Raw genomic sequence first — 14955 nt, 5'->3', positions numbered from 1 at the left:
CTGCCTGCGTTTGGACCAAATTTCTCTAAACCTCTCCTATCCATGTATCTGTCTAAATGTTTCTGAAATGTTGCGATAGTACCTGCCTCAACTATCTCCTCCAGCAGCTCGTTCCATACACCCGCCACCGTTTGTGTGAAAAATATACCCTTCAGGATCCTATTAAATCTTTCCCCCCCTCACCTTAAACCTGTGTCCTCTGGTCTTTGATTCCCCAACTTTGGGTTAAAGACTCTGTGCGTCTGCCCGATCTATTCCTCTCATGATTTTGTACACCTCCATAAGATCACCCCTCATGCCCTTGTGCTTCAAGGAATAGAGCCCTAGCCTGCTCAACATCTCCCTATATCTCAGGCCCTCGAGTCCTGGCAACGTCCTTGTAAATCCTATCTGCACCCTTTCCAACTTAACAACATCTGAAGAAGGGTCTCGACCCGAAACATCACCCATTCCTTCTCTTCAGAAATGCTGCCTGACCCGCTGAGTTACTCCAGCATTTTGTGTCCACCTTCGATTTAACCCAGCATCTGCAGTTTTTTTTCCTAAACATCTTTCCTATAACAGGGTGACTAAAACTGAACACAATACTCCAAATGTGGCCTCGCCAATGTCTTGCACAACTGCGACATGACCTCCCAACTCAATACTCTTCCTGATGAAGGTCAACGTGCCAAAAGCTTTCTCGACTATCCTATCTACCTGTGACGCCACTTTCCAGGAACTATGTACCTGCACTCGTAGATCTCTTTGTTCTACAACACTCTCCAGAGCCCTGATATTCACTGTGAAGGTCCTGCCCTGGTTTGACTTCCCAAAATCCAACACCTCACACTTATCTGTATTAAACTCCATTAATCATTCCTCAGCCCAGCTGCCTAACCAAACAAGATCCTACTGCAAATTCTGCAATTTTAGAGAACTAACCTACAAACAGCAGCCATTTTCACCCTTCTCTTCCCTGTGCTACACTTGGATGTGCATCCATTTCTTCTCTACCTCCTCCCCCTTTCCCTTCCACCCAAGTTCCTTCCTATGGCTTCACAATTTGTACTTCTTCAATCCTTATTTCTTAGGTTTTTTTCCCATCTCTGGCCTTTGTCCACCCACCCACCTATCAAGCAACCCACCCCCCCCCCCCCCCACCCCCTCCCCCACCCCCCCCCCCCCACCTCCCCCCCCACTTCCTCACATGTATCCACCTATCGCTTGCCAGACGTTGCCCTGCCCCCACCTCTCTTCCAGCTTACTCCCCCTGCTCCTCCTCCCGAGCGCAATTAGTCTGAAGGAGGGTCCCGACCCGAAACGTTGCCTGTCCATGTTCTCCAGAGATGTTGCCCGACCCGCTGAGTTACTCCAGCACTTAGTGTCTTTCTCAGGAATCTTATTCCTGGAATCCAGTCCATTGCCAAACTCGCTGACGTGGGGAGAGAGTGAGGGGTTGGGTGAATCCACTTGGCAAAGCTGAGTTGGCCCTTGGCAAGGGCAGGGCAATGAGCCCACCACAGTTGGAGAGGGTTTGCCCTCCGCAAAGATAGTTGCTGATTTATTGCTGCAAATCTATCCCCAAATTGTGTGACAGTTGCGTGTAAAATTGAACGTTAGGTTACAAAAATCATGGGCTTTGTCACGAGATTTCAAGCACAGTGACAAATCAGTCATCTTAATTATATGTAAGCAACTCTCTGGAATATCTCAATAGAACATCAGCCAATAAGTGGTGTTTCTGTCTAAAAATAACTGGGCAGATTGTCGTCTCACGGACGGGAGAGATGTGTTAGACAGTTGGCAGACTGAAACATAGCTCGGCTGACAGCTTCTGGACCCATCATCTAAACTTAGGTTGACTGCAACCCACGCATTGACTTTAGACTTCAGATACAGCGCGGAAACAGGCCCTGCGGCCCATCGAGTCCATGCCAACCAGCGATGATCACCTTGTACAGAAGGGTAGGAAAAAAACTGCAGATGCTGGTTTAAATCGAAGGTAGACACAAAATGCTGGAGTAACTCAGCGGGTCAGGCAGCATCTCGGGAGAGAAGGAATGGGTGACGTTTCTTCAGACTGAAGGGTCTGTACCAAAACTGTACAGAAGGGCCTCGACCCGAAACGTCACCCATTCCTTCTCTCCAGTGATGCTGCCTGTCCCGGTAAGTTACTCCAGCATTTTGTGTCTACCGTCAATTTAAACCAGCATTTGTAGTTCTTTCCTAACATTGTGCTGCACCTTGATTATTTCTTGATTAGTGCAGGTGTCAGAGGTAATGGGTGGAAGGCAGAAGAATGGGGTTAGGAGGGACAGATAGATCAGCCATGATTGAATGGCAGTATAGACTTGATGGGCCGAATGGCCTAATTCTACTCCTATACCTTATGACCAACACGTTGGAGACAATTTACAATTTTTACCGAAGCCAATTAACCTTCAAACTTTTGTAGTGTGGGAGGAAGCCGGAGCACCCGGAGAAAACTCTTGCGGTCACAGGGAGAACGTACGAACCCCGTACAGACAGCACCCGTAGTCAGGATCGAACCTGGGTCCCTGGCGCTGTCAGGCAGCAACTCTACCGCTGCGCCACCGTGCCGCACCTCTATCAGCTTCATCTTTGTGAGGCAGTCATTCACAGATACACCACTCGCTTGAGATGGCCCTTGAAAGGTGGAGCGATGTAGGCGATGGTGTGTCTCTGGCTCGAGGTGTTGCTTCAAACTTATCTATGGGAGTTTTTGTCTTCTCTCTATCCGCCTGGCTCTGGCTCTAACGTCCAACTGTTGTTCAACTACAGTCCCTTCTCTCATGCCCATAGAGGCAGGTAGCTTGCTTTCTCACTCTCACTAGCATCCTTTAACACACTGCTGAATATCAGGCCACATTTCTGTCTAAATCTGGTGAAGGCATTCACTGCATCAGCAGCTCCTCAGTCCATTAGTGGTCCTGGGTAGGCCTGTCCATCGCCCCCATGTCTGATCTGACACAGCATGACCGTTCCAAACATACGTGACTGGGAAAAAACCCAGACTCAATCGGTTAAGAAGGTTTCGGTCTCCAGTGTGGTTACTTACTCGTTTCACCAGCATCCAGCAACAAAACAAAAGCAGTCTTTTTTTGGAACATTTAAAATCCTTGGTAGTTAGTTTAGTTTAGTTTAATTTAGTTTCGTTTATTGTCACGTGTTCTGAGGTACAGTGAAAAGCTTTTGTTACGTGCTAGCCAGTCAGCGGAAAGGCTGCACATGATTACATGATTACAATCAAGCATTTTTCTAAATCAAAAAATACTTTATTCAAGTAATAAATATTTACAAAACATCTTTTTAACAACCCCATCCGACATTCCCGGAGGTTATACATTCAATGCAGATATTTATTGCCAAATTTACACAGAATCCTTTATTTTGAGGGGCGTCTCCACCACACCCTGCCCCCCATGTCCAGCAGCGGAAGGACCCTAGACTGTGGTCCTCCCCCACAGGGCCTTGGCGTTGGCTGCACCAAGCTTCAGTGCGTCCCTCAGCACGTTCTCCTGCAGTCTGCAGCGGGCCAGTCGGCAACATTCCCCCACGGGCAGCTCGCTCCGCTGGGGGGTCAACAAGGATCGGGCAGACCAAAGACCTTCCAGCAGCACTCGATGTCGGTCTCTGAATGCATCCCTGGGAACAGTCCGTAGATCACAGAGTCCTCTGTGACGGAGCTGCTCGGAAAAAATCGTGACAGGGACCCCTGCAAACCTCTCCAGACTCTCTTGGCAAATCCACACTCTGTGAAGAGGTGGGCAACCGTCTCCTCTCCATACCAGCCGTCCCGGAGGCAGCGTGCGCTGGTAGTGAGGTTCCGGCGGTGCAGGAAGGATCTAACTGGGAGGGCTCCCCTCACTGCCAGCCAAGCCAGGTCTTGGTGCTTGTTGGTGAGTTCTGGCGATGAGGCATTTTGCCAGACAAGCTGGGCTGTCTGCTCTGGGAACCACGCCACAGGATCCATGGAGTCATTCCCCTGCAGTGCCTGCAGGACGTTCCGTGCTGACCACTGCCCGATGGACTTGTGGTCAAAGGTGTTGGTCCGGAAGAACCTTTCCACGAGCGACAGATGGTGCGGCAATGTCCAGCTGACTGGCACATTGCGTGGCATCTGCGCCAGGCCCATCCTTCGCAACACCGGGAACAGGTAGAACCTCAGCAGGTAGTGGCACTTGGTGCCCACGTGCCTTGGCTCTATGCTCCGCCTGATGCAGCCACACACGAAGGTGGCCATCAGATGAGGGCAACGTTGGGCACGCTTTTACCCCCGTTTTCTGCCGACTTGTGCATTGTGGCTCGTCTCACCCGGTCCATCACCGACCCCCAGATGAAGCGGAAGACGGCCCGGGTGATCCCCGTGGCATGGGAGGGAGGGACGGGCCACACTTGCGCCAAGTACAGCAGCCCCGAGAGCACCTCACGCCTGATGACCAGGTTTTTCCCTGTGAAGGAGAGGGAGCGCTGCTTCCACAGCTCCAGCTTCTTCCCCACCTTGGCTATCCGCTCCAGCCAATTCCTGTCACACCCCTCAGCCCCCCCGAACCAGATGCCCAGCACCTTCAGGAAGTCAGGCTTGATGGTGAAGGGGATGGAAGATCGGTCGGGCCAGTTGCCAAAGAGCATGGCCTCGCTCTTCCTGCGGTTTACCCTGGCCCCCGTGGCCAACTCAAACTGGCCGCAGACGCTGATCAGTCTGCGGACCGACCCTGGATCCGAGCGGAAGATGGCGACATCGTTGACAGTGCACTGGGCACAGGATAACATGACACATGCTAAAGGGAATAACAGCAGCCGGTTAAAGCATGCTTAGCACTTGTGGGCCATGGTGAGGATCATAACCGCTACCACCATGTTATGTTCTGTGGTGGCAAAGTCCAAATATAAGGAAAGATCAGAGGCTGGCCCACACACACACACAGCCTCCTCGGTAATTCCACATGATGATGTTGCTCTCGCTCATCACACTCCAGCGAATTGGCAGTTTGCAGCTCCACCTCACGAGCAAACAGGAGGGTGGTGGGGGGGGGGGGGCCGGCAGGCACGGGGGGTGGGCTGAGAGCCGCACTCCGCCATTGCAGCCACACCGCATTGGCTGCAGTCCCTCGTCTGCGAAATAGAAGGTGTGAGACATTCCCTTCTCCCATTTCACCAGACACGAGCCTCGCCTCGGCCCTGATTCCTGTTGTGGGCGGCAGGCAATTTATATTGATGCACAGCGCGTAATTAAATCAATGTGAGATAATGAACACCAATTAGTGGTCCAGTTAGGCAGATCTTCTCGTGTAAATACTCTATCTTTCCCAACGGGTAACTCCTTTTTATTATCTGTTTATGTTTAATTTCCAACAGCCACAGACACTTTGTAGGTTTGCCACCAGCTCCCACACGCAGCAGTTTGAAAAGATGATTTGTGCCTCGTGTTTAATTGTCCAAACTGCACTGTTGCAGGCGATAAACACCTCTCCTGGAGCCGGGATGATTAATATCCAGTGCATCGCAGCGGGTGTACATGGCAGGACAGGGTGAAAGACGGAGAGAGGGGGAGAGAGAGGCGGGGAAGGGGGCAAGAGAGGGGGGGGGGCAAGAGAGGGGGGGGGCAAGAGAGGGAGGTAGAGAGAGAGAGAGAGAAATAGGGGGTTAGGGGAGGAGTGAGAGAGGGATAGTGAGAGAGAAAGGGGAGAAAGAGAGAGATATAGAGAGGGGGAGAGAGAGAGAAAGGATGGAGGGAAAGGAACAGGGGAGAGAGAGAGCGGAAGAGGGAGAGAAAGAGAGAGATGAAGAGAGAACAAGGGGAGGGAGCGAAAGAGTAGAGGGAAAGAAGTAAGGGGAGAGAAAGAAAGGGGGAAAAAGAGAATGAGTTAGAAAGAGAGAGAAAGGGGGCAAAGAGCAGGAGATAGAGAAAGAGAGTGCAAGAGAGAGAGGGACAGAAAAAAGGAAAATAGAGAGAGAGAGAGAGAGAGCAAGAGAAAGAGGGTAAAGAGAAAGAGAAAAGGGTAGAGAGAGATGGAATGGGAGATAAAGGGAGAGAGGGAGAAAAGGGGGAACAGGGAAAGAAGTGAGAGAGAGAGAGAGAGAGAGAGAGAGAGAGAGAGAGAGAGAGAGAGAGAGAGAGAGAGAGAGAGAGAGAGAGAGAGAGAGAGAGAGAGTGTGGAGGAAGGGAGAGAGTGTGTGGGGGAAGGGAGAGTGCGTGGGGAAGGGAGGCACAGGGAGATAGGCAAATGCAGTGGGCTCATGCAAAATGGGGGATATGGCCATAAAATTGGATAAAGTGGAAACTAGTGGAGGGCTTACAGAAAAAAAAGTGTACATTAGGAATTCCCGTTATTTAGAAGTGACAGCGGTCTGTAAATAGATTGTTCTCCTGTACTGAGATAATGGGACAGTTAGCTGCATGCATCTGTACTCTGATAACAAACACTCTATGGGCTCAATGGGAAAGCTGTGATGGTGATTTGATGAAGCAGCCAAGTGTAAACTTCCATTCTTTTGAATCGTCTGGAAGCGTCTACACGATAAACAGCGTTAACCTGCCACCCTCACTTACAACATCCCCTCCCCGACAACCTATTCCTTTGCAAGTCTTGGAGAATCCATTTCACCCGGGCTGGAACTCAAACACTGTTTTGTTAGGTATTGCACATTGATTTAAGCTTGCATATTTTACAGGCATCTCCAAAGGATGTAAGGCAGGCAAAATGACATAGCTGTGTACAAAAAGGCCTAGGCATGGCTATTAGTCACTGAGTCATAGAGTCATACAGTGTGGAAACAGGCCCTTCAGCCCAACTTGCCCATAACGGCCAACATTTCCCATCAACATTAGCCCCACCTGCCCGCGTTTGGCCCATATCCCTCAAAACCTCCCCTACCCATGTACCTGTGTACATGTTCCTTAAACATTGCGATAGTACCTGCCGCAACTACCACCCTTTGTGTGAAAAACTTAAATCTTTCCCCCATCACCTTAACCCTCTGGATCTCTGGGCAAGCGACTCTGTGCATCCACCCGATCTATTCCTCTCATGATTGTTCACATGTCTATAAGATCACCCCTCAACCTCCTGCGCTCGAAGGAATCGAGCCCTAGCCTGCTCAGCCTCTCCCTATAGCTCACGCCCTGGTGTCCTGGCAACAACCTCATACATCTTCTCTGCTCTCTTCTTGTTGTTCCTGTTATATGATTATTCCTCAAAATGGTGTATCTGTCTCAGACCACAGCGTTTTCTTTCTTAGTTTCTCCCAACCTGCTACATTCCCCTTCAAATATTAAAGATAAAATGCAATTTATTTATATCCAACCCTGACAAATTCAGTGAGCCGTTTCCTTTCCCTTTGTTCATTGATTGAAAGATGCAACATGGAAACAGGCCCTTCGGCCCACCGAGTCCACGCCGACCATCGATAACCCGCTCACTCTAGTTCTATGTTATCCGACATAAAATAAAACGAAACAATAAAACATAATAATTTTTTTTAAAATACAGATAAAATCCCCAAAAAAACAAAGTGCTGGAGGAACTCAGTGGGTCAGGCAGCATCTGTGGAGGGAATGAACAGATGACGTTTCAGGTTGGAACCGTTCCCGTCTGTTCATTCTCTCCATACATTATTTGGAGTTTATAAATGACTTGTTCGTCTAATTTAAAGGTATTGAAGGTGAACCCAACACCTTTCAAATTGGACTAACAAGTCATTCAGCTCCTCATTTTAGGACCGAGATGAGAAAACATTTCTTCACACAGAGAGTGGTGAGTCTGTGGAATTCTCTGCCACAGAAGGTAGTTGAGGCCAGTTCATTGGCTATATTTAAGAGGGAGTTAGATGTGGCCCTTTTTGCTAAAGGGATCAGGGGGTATGGAGAGAAGGCAGGTACAGGCTACTGAGCTGAATGATCAGCCATGATCATATTGAATGGCGGTGCAGGCTCGAAGGGCCGAATGGCCTACTCCTGCACCTATTTTCTATGTTTCTATGTTTCTTCTTCTTCTTCTTCTTCTTCTTCCGTGTCCATCATCCATGTTTCAAATGTTGACATCGCTGTCATCGTCCGTCCGGCGACAATCAGTGGGAGCCATCACTTGTTGCAATAGAAGATGGTGGTAGCAGAATTAGCTCAGGACACTTCCAGTTTCCAGCCCCGCGACGTGGACTCTTCTCCTATGGGGCCATTCAGCCCCTGGAGACACAAGAGACTCTGGAATCTCTGGACAAAAACCGAAGTGCTGGAGTGGCTCAGTGGGCCGGGCAGCATCTGTGGAAGGAACGCCCAGACTGGGACGGAGTCCCGACCCGAAACATCGTCTGTCCGTTCCCTCCACAGATGCTGCCTGGCCCACTGAGTTCCTCCAGCGCTTTTGTTTTTTGCCAATTAATGGCAATGTTGTCTGTGGGATCGGGCTGTGTAGAAAGTGGCTGCCCCCTCAGTCTAGGACATAGAAACAGTGCACACTGAGGCTTCTTTGATGCTCAGATGGTATTCCATGCAGATTTTATAAATCACGCCACTATGTATTCAATTTTTTTGAAAGAATGGTCCCTCTTAAAGAAATACTTTATTTGCAGTTTATAAATGACACAAGTATACAAGACTTTGCAGCACTTTTATTGATTTTTAAACCACTAACCCTTTGTCAAGAACTGCGGTAGTAAATGTGCAAACGTTTGTTTCCGATTCCACAACCAGCACACTCCTAATTTGTGGGCAGTTGCTAAACAATTCCCTGCAGGTAGAAGAATAAATCTCTTGGGCTGATGGTTCTGTTAAATCTAAAACTATAGTTCCTATAGTTCTGATGGAGCCCTTTTGCGGCCTATGCAGATGTTGGCATCGCTCTACTTCAAACATCAACAACTTGTATTTATGCAGCAACTTTTACATCTCTCGTGACCAAACAGCAGATTGCTGGAGGAACGCAGCAGGTCAGGCAGCATCTGTGGAGAAAAAGGATGGGTGACCTTTTCTGCCCGGGACCCTTCCTCAGACTTCAGACTATCCAGCGATGCTGCCTGACCCGCTGAATTACTCCAGCACTTTGTGTCTGTCTTTGGTATAAACCAGCATCTGCAGTTCTATGTATCTACGTCTCTGGAGGGAGATAGACAGATAGATAACATTGTGGGTCGAGACCCTTCTTCAGACCGGGCTCAGAGGGAGAAACAAAGAACTACCAAAGATACATACAAAGTGCTGGAGTAGCTCCGTGGGCCCAACATGTGTCCAGTTGTTCTGTTTTTCAGTACGTAGAACAATGAAACACCCTTGACTCTTTGCTCTTGACTTGAAATGGACAGGCGTTTTCGGGACCCTTCTCCTGAAGATCAGTCTGAAGAAGGGACCTGACCCAAAATGTCGTTTGTTATTTCCTCCACAGACACTGCCTGACTTTGCAGTTCTTCCAGCGCTTAGCTTTTCATTGTTATTCAGACATTGGTGACACAACCGATAGAAGGCCGAAGGGTGCCGCGATTGTGATGCAGCGTGGTGGACGGGACATGTTGGTCAACATGGGCAAGTTGGGCCGAAGGGCCTGTCTCCACATTGTATGGCTCTGTGACACGCTGGAGGAATCGGACAGACCAGGTTTGCCTCGCAGATTAATGAGCCAGATGGGTTTTTACAACAATCTTGGCTCCTATTACTGAGACCAGCTTTTTATTAATTGCAAATCTATTTAACTCTTTCAATGTAAACTTCCCAGCTGCTGCAGTGGGAGTCAAACTGATGTCTCTAAATCAACTGTTCAGAACTCATTCTGCTAGTTCGGAACCTAATCACTGTGGCCCTGCATCTCATGGTTCCATACAGCTTCAGTCTAATTGCCAGGGAGAGGGATGACCAGACCAGTCTATGGTGGGACCACAGGACTTTGGCTTTGGTGTTTCCTATCTTCTTGCTTCCTCTCACTGGGCACCAAGTGAAGCTTGAACAGGGACAGGTTCCATTCTGGGTACATCGTGACCACAGGCAGAAGCACCCTGGAGCCAGCAGATCAGCCAGGAACCCGAGATGGTAGGAATGGATCTCACAAACCCTCTGGGCCATTCCGGTAATCATCCCAGACTAGTAACTTTAGTCTTCATCCACAAGAAGATGGCACAGTGGCGCAGCGGTAGATTTGCTGCCTTGCCGCGCCAGAGTCCTGGGTTCAATCCCGACCAGGGGTGCTGTCTGTACGGAGTTTGCACGTTCTCCCCGTGACCGCGTGGGTTTTCTTCCCACATCCCAAAGAGGTACGGGTTTGTAGGCTAATTGGCTTTGGTAAAATTATAAATTGTCCCTAGTGTGTGTGGGATAGTGCTAGTGTACGGGGTAATCACTGGTTGGCACCGACTCGGTGGGCCGAAGGGCCTGTTTCCGCACTGCATCTCCAAAAAGAAAGATGCTTCCAGACCCCACTGAGTTCCTCTGACACTTTGTGTTTTCCTCAAGATTGCAGCATCTGCAGGTCCTTGTATCTTCCTTGTACTGGCCCCTGGGCACAGAGACTGGGTGTTTACATTCTCAGACCCAGATGTACCCAGAGGCAGGGCCCAGCAGTAGGCATCGGTGGATCTCGAATAGTTTCTGTGATTCCTAGGCTTCGGGGTAAAACAAAAAACAGGTCAGAAAGCAAACCCTGAATCACTGGTGCCCCAAAGGGTTAATCTACTATCACGGACCTGCAGCACGAAGGGACTCAGCAAGAGTAGGGTTCTGAGGGCTCCACTAATCCAACACAAGACATTTGCGTAGGAACTGCAGATGCTGGTTTATACCCAAGATAGGCACTAAAAGCTGGTGTAAGAAAATAACTGCAGATGCTGGTACAAATCGAAGGTATTTATTCACAACATGCTGGAGTAACTCAGCGGGTCAGGCAGCATCTCAGGAGAGAAGGAATGGGTGACGTTTTGGGTCGAGACCCTTCTTCAGACTGAAGTCAGGGGGGGCGGGACAAAGGAAGGACATAGGTGGAGACAGGAAGATAGAGGGAGATCTGGGAAGGGGAGGGGAAGAGAGGGACAGAGGAACTATCTAAAGTTGGAGAAGTTAATGTTCATACCGCTGGGCTGCAAGCTGCCCAAGCGAAATATGAGGTGCTGTTCCTCCAATTTCCGGTGGGCCTCACTATGGCACTGGAGGAGGCCCATGACAGAAAGGTCAGACTGGGAGTGGGAGGGGGCGTTGAAGTGCTCAGCCACCGGGAGATCAGGTTGGTTAAGACGGACTGAGCGAAGGGTTACTCAGTGGGTTATGCTGCATCTCTGGAGAAAAGAAATAGGTGATGTTTCAGGTTGGAACCCTTCTTCACTCTGAACGGGTCTGAAGAAAGGTTCTGACCCAAAAGGTCACCTATTCCTTTTCTTAAAAGATATTTGGACAGGTACGACGATAGGAATGGTTTTGAGGGATATGGGCAAATGCAGACAAACTAGTAGATGGTGCATCTCTGTCAGCGTGGGCAAATTGAGCCGCAGGGCCTGTTTCCATTCAATGACTTTATGACTCTCATTCCACAGCTCTGGCACTGCTGGGGATGTAACTAAACAAGCGCAGTGGAGCTGGAGAGAAATGTCAACAATCCCCTGTCCAGATTATCACAGCAGCATTTAGCTTTACTCATCCCATGCAAGAGCTCGGTGCCAGACCCACCAGTTATATTTTCCTGGCACTGGGACTCGAGTCCTGTGTCTGAAACAAACACATGCAGTCTCACGGACTTAACCCATCACCCTCCACAAGATCGGTACAATCTCCTCACAACGCTGAAGGAACATTTGGACAGATACATGGATAGGACAGGTTTTGAGGGATATGGGCCAAATGTGATTTTGTTGCCGCCCTTTACGTGTCGACTATTGCATACCTTTGGTATGCATGCAAAGAATTTCACTGTGACTTGTTAGATGTGACAATAAAGTATTTATTCATTCATTCGTTCATTCATTCATTCATTCATTCATTCATTCATTCATTCATTCATTCATGCTGTGGATGGGATATGTTGGTCGGTATGGGCATTTGGGCTGAAGGGCCTGTTTCCATGCTGTATTACTCTATGACACTAGGACTTCTCCTTTGAAAGTTTGTTTTGCACATTGTTTGAATCCCAGTGAGACCATATGGCATGGATTCAGTTCAATGGGTTGCCTGTTGGCATCTCTAAACACCACCCTGCCAGTCTCCTGTGCCCTGCCCACTTCACATGTGGGTCTAGTCAATGCCCCTGTCTGATAATTGCAGAGTTTGTTCTTTCAGATTGCATCTCACTCCTGGCCCACACCAGGGCGGGCGGCCCAGTGGCGCAGCTGGTAGCGTTGCCAGAGACAGCGCCAGAGACGCGGGTTTGATCCTGACCACGGGTGCTGTCTGTACGGAGTTTGCACGTTCTCCCTGTGACCATGTGGGTTTTCTACGGGTGTTTAGTTTAGTTTAGTTTAGAGATACAGCGCAGAAACATGTGCTTCTGCCCACTAAGTCCTGAGTCCTTGCTGACCAGTGATCCCCGCGCACTAACACTTTGCTGCACGCACTAGGGAGAATTTTCAATTGTACCAAGCCAATTAGCCGACAAATCTGTACGTCTTTGGAGTGTGGGAGGTAACTGGGACTCTGTCGGACAAAAAACCCTCGTAAGTCACGGGGAGAACGTACAAACTCCATACAGACAGCACTCGTAGTCAGGACCGAACCAGGGTCGCTGGCGCTGTGAGGCAGCAGCTCTACCACTGCGCCAATGCCCCTCATTCCAAAGACGGGCGGGTTGGTACGTTATTTGGATCCTGTAAATTGGCCCTAGTGTGGAGGATAGAACTAGTGTACGATTGATCGCTGGTCGGTGCGGACTTGGCCGGAGGGTCTGATTCCATACTCTGTCTCTGAACTTTAAACTGTAAATTCTAAACACGTCCCCTTCCAAATGACAGTGGACCTAATGGCAGCTGCAAACCGTGGCTAAAGTTCAGCTGAACACATCAAAGATAAAACCGAGCGAAGGACATGCAGGGGGGACCCATGGTTGTGTTCAACATGTAATCCTATGAAGTACAATAAATCACCTTGCTGCCTACTGTGAACATGGAGAAGCCTCAGGAACACACAGAGGCTGCAGAACATTAGGGTTACGTTTCATGAGGTGTCATTGGCATGTTTATTGATTTTTCTTTTCAATATTAAACCAGAAATTGGGACAGTAATCTGCCCCATCTTGATTTGAGTCATGGAGTCATACAGCATGGAAACAGGCCCTTCGGCCCAACTTGTTCATGCTGACCAAAATGTCGCATCTAAGCTAATCCCATCTGTCCACATTTGGCCCATATCCCTCTAAACCTTTCCAATCCATGTACCTATCCAAACGTCTTTTAGATGTTGTTGTGGTACCTGCCTCAACTAATTTGTCCACAAGCATTGAGTCTCCACACAACAGACTTATTGTGTCTGTGTAGGTCCCATTTTGGGTTACCTAGATTCCATATCAAAGCTTATCGAGATCCTGTGATTTTCATAAAATTCCAGAGACATCGTGTCGAACCTAAAGAGTCCTCAGGCGTTCCTCAACACCTGGGGTGACTGGACAGTGGCTGTAGCTAGCGACTATTGACAGGTCTCACCTACGAGCTTGCAGACCTAGTCTCCAATAGGTATCTAATTCTAGGCAACCACGAGATGTGAAGGCAGGGCCCAGAGGCCGGTGACCACCCTTAAAATGTGATGAAAGGAGCAGAAGAGGGAAGAGCTTAGAATGAGCGATGGGGAAGACAAACACACAAAAACCCAAGATGTAGCGATGTGGTCCAAAAACCATTAGTCATATGTCAAGCGCGAGAAGACACAAGAGTGTTTAATTGTCAAATGCACCAGCAATAGAACAGTAATATTCATTCATGCATTTCCATACAAATAAATAGACAGTAATCAATAATGCAATAAATTAATAATACCAGGTAAACAGACCTGCACAGCGGTAGAGTTACTGCCTTACAGCGCCGGTGACCCGGGTTTGATCCTGACTACGGGTGCTGTCTGTACGGAGTTTGTACGTTCTCCCCGTGACCAGCATGGGTTTTCTCCGGGTGCTCCGGTTTCCTCCCATGCTCCAAAGACATACAGGTTTGTAGGTTAATTGACTCTGGTAAAAATTGTACATTTTCCCTAGTGTGTGCGTAGGATAGTGCTAGTGGTCGCTGGTCAGCGCGGACTCAGTGCGCCGATGGGTTTGTGTCTACTCTGTATCTCTAAATTATACTAAATAAACTAAACTAAACTAAACTAAACTAAACTAAACTGAACTAAGCTAAATGGTGCCAACACAAAGTCTTGAGTGCAACCAAACCAAAGTCCATCGCTGATCATAGTTACTGAGGCAGGCTTGTGGGTTAGTGTTGTGCACTGTTCAAATGCCTGATGGTTGCTTGTATAAATATTGCCTTGGACATCATAGAGTCATAGAGTCCTAGAGTGATACAGTGTGGAAGCAGGCCCTTCGGCCCAACTTGCCCTCACCGGTCAACATGTCCCAGCTACACTAATCCCACCTGCCCACATTTGTCCCACCTAATCTGTCCTATCCATGTACCTGTCTAACTGTTTCGATAGTCCCTGCCTCAACTACCTCCCCCGGCAGCTTGTTCCATACCCCCACCACCCTTTGTGTGAAAACGTTACCCCCTCAGATTCCTCTTAAGTCTTTTCCCCTTCACCTTAAAGCTATGAAAGTAAAGTAAAACTCAAAGTAAAACTCCTCCATACTTCATGGGGCAAATGTCGGGAGGTCTCTTTCCCTTGGACCGAAATTGCCTTCACTTGGAATGGTCCAGCAAGCCCAAATGCCAGTGGAGTTTTTGGCCCCTGTTGCTGCAGAGCTGCTGGTTAATGCAGCCACATACCAGCGGATGGCAGGAGAACACATCGGCCAGCTGTTCGCAGCCTCAAAGGCATGAGGGGCAGGCACCGGTTTGAGG

The sequence above is a fragment of the Rhinoraja longicauda genome, chromosome 25 (assembly GCF_053455715.1).
Source record: "Rhinoraja longicauda isolate Sanriku21f chromosome 25, sRhiLon1.1, whole genome shotgun sequence".
In the NCBI taxonomy this organism is placed as follows: Eukaryota; Metazoa; Chordata; class Chondrichthyes; order Rajiformes; family Arhynchobatidae; genus Rhinoraja; species Rhinoraja longicauda.
This window is presented reverse-complemented; position numbering follows the sequence as displayed.